Genomic DNA, 2793 nt, shown 5'->3' on the forward strand with positions numbered 1-2793 from the left:
AGCAAGTTCTGCACCCTGTACCACGGACGTAGAGGGGGGGGGGGGGGGGCGGTAGGGTGACCCCATGCACATCTTGCTCCTTGCCGAGCCTGTGTAGTCGATGCACCGGCCCAAACAGCAACTGCTCACTGACTGGAAATCCAAAACGCGTGTTGGCAGAGATCGCACGGTAGCAGAAATACCTTCGCAGCTGGGTTCCACATATTGCCGAGGCTCCAGGTCCAGCTCCAGACGTCCTCGGCAGTGCGGCACTGCGTCGCACTCCTAGTGTGAACCGGATAGGGCAAGGTGGTCAGCGGTGCCCGCACTTTGTTCCGCAGCGCGCGGTCGCTGAGGTTTCGCAGTGGGGTCTGTGTGACTGGTCCGTGCCAGAGAATCAGTTCCGTGTACCTCACGGCCTCGAAGTTTACCGCTGATATGACGAAGTACCTGGGCTGAATAAGACCCTCGGTTTTCTGCTCACGAGAGGCGCAACGATCGGAACCGCCTGTTTGCGGACCATGCGGTTCTCATCCCACACCACGCCCAGCAGCAGCTGTTCCGGACGGACCCAGTACACGTTACGCTGGAGGACTGGCCGCACCGTGGCCTATGTGTGCTGTGTCGGGTCGCGGAGCAGCGCGATGCTCCGGAACAAGTTGCGTAAGCCAAAGTCGCAGCCGCTGTTTTGACGGATAGCGGACTATGCCGACACATGGTGGCCGACCACGCACTGGACAAGGTTCTTGAGAGCGCTGCTGGAAGTCTCGGTAGAGATGTGAACTAGGAGCAGACCAGGGGCCAGTGTCCACTATCTGAAAACAGAAGCGAATATATTAGAACAACTCGTGACGAACTGAGCATTAGATCATGCAAAAATTATTGTGCCTATTTAGTTTATGTAACCATGCCGATATCCAGAGTCCTCAAATGTGACGGAATACACATAAACAAATATGCTAGTCAGCATGAACCAACTAGCAAATGATGCAACATACTACGGCACAAGGTATGATAATAAGTAAATGCTCAACAGTGAGCACATGACATATCGATTGATACTTGATGGACTTTAAACATCCATTGCTATAAACTCGAGGATAGTGCGTTTTCATATTTACCGGACATGGTTCGATGGTCCGATTCGCCGCTGGGCTGCCACGTTTCGGACAAAGCAGTTTTGAATGCCGGAGGCCAGAAGGTACAGCAGCTGCTGTTTAGTGCTCAGCTGCTGAATCAGGTCGACCGGCAAGTTTGTCACGCGCCCCGACCTAGGCTTGAATGCCACAACGTCCATCTCCCAGACTTCTCCGGCACAGGTCTTGCCGATGGTCGTGCCGTCCAAGCTCAGCAGCAGATGGAAGAGGTTCAGGTCGTTGCCGTGCAGCTGGCAGATGAATCAGCGTGCGGGTGACACGGTGGCCAGCTCAAACAGCCGGAACACGCCACCTATCGTTTCGGTGTTGACCGTGCCACCGCAGCCGAGCGCATCGATGTGACCGTCGCACTGCGGGCTCACGGAGTGTACCTCATTGAACAAGTGCAGGACGAGGCCGAACTCGGACGTACAATAAGTCGCGTAGCGACTGCCTGGCTCAGTGATGACAACCACGTGTTTTTCGACGGCATTCGTCTGGCTCCGTGTGGCTCATGTAGCTCATGCCTTCGCGGCCGTCGGAGTAGAGGATGGTCAAACCTGACCCGTGGATTGCTCCAGCATTTTGACGAGCCGCCTGTTTTCTCCCTCTCTCTTGCGCAGCGGATCTTCTTAGGATCTATGATATTTGATTCCAAGTAGCCAGTCCATCTCTGCTGTTTGATTGAAAGGCGATGATACCAGCAGTGGCCCGTTTCGAGCCACCGTAGCTGTTAACCGCCAGAGCGGTGTCAGTCAGATCGTTAACGTTATAATGTACAGCGGCAGTGATCTCAAACGGAACGAACAATCGGCGTCTTCACCATCTCCACCATGTACGGAACCGCGAATGAATGCATAAATCCGTGCTCTCAGCTGACTCGCCAGCGCTGAGATCACTTGGTCCCGGAGCAGGCTCAGGGTCAGCACTAGCAACCAGCGCTGGCTCAGCACGCGGCGCGGGCTCAGCAATCGGCGTGGAAGACGACTCAGGTTCAGCAGCATACACCGCCTCACTGGCGGCCGAGCCACGACGCCACTGGAGTTGTCTGGCCATCCTCGGCATCTCGTGAGCCTCCCTAGCCGCAATAGTATCCTGGTCATGTGACCCAGGGTAGGCTTCCGGTACCTGCACTGGTCCTTCATGGCAACCTCTTCCTGATACACTGTGGAGGCAACTGGGCATGGAAAGCTAGCACCGAGGCTTGCACTGGCGTTTTGCGACATCAAGAAGATTGTTGAGTTACGCAGTGGCGGCGTTGCTGTGTCACTCTCTTTCTTTGATTTATTGCTGATAGCTCTGTTGGAATGATATCAACCCCTCTCGATCAATTTTGTGACGTATTTTAGACCATGAATATTGATCGCTTCGTTGGTTCACAGTACTCTGATTTCTACCGTCGCGGTCTTGAACATGGTATTAGTGAGACTCCTCTTCGATTCGCCCAGTTACCTGATGTAGCTCAAAGCTTTCTCGTAGTCGGCAGCTGGTGGTGGGACAGTAGAGCCGGGTGGCCTGTCACAAAATGTGTTGTGCGCGACCGTGTAGCCTCCGGCTGCTCATGCAAATACTTGTTCGAAAGAAATGTTCCAGTACCGGCAAAACTACACTAATAAGCCCATACCTCGCACGCAAAAATTATAAATTGTAAATTAACATCACAATGGTGCTCTAGCAA

This window comes from Pollicipes pollicipes, unplaced genomic scaffold (genome assembly GCF_011947565.3).
Source record: "Pollicipes pollicipes isolate AB1234 unplaced genomic scaffold, Ppol_2.1 Scaffold_4219;HRSCAF=4965_pilon_pilon_pilon, whole genome shotgun sequence".
NCBI classification, from domain to species: domain Eukaryota; kingdom Metazoa; phylum Arthropoda; class Thecostraca; order Pollicipedomorpha; family Pollicipedidae; genus Pollicipes; species Pollicipes pollicipes.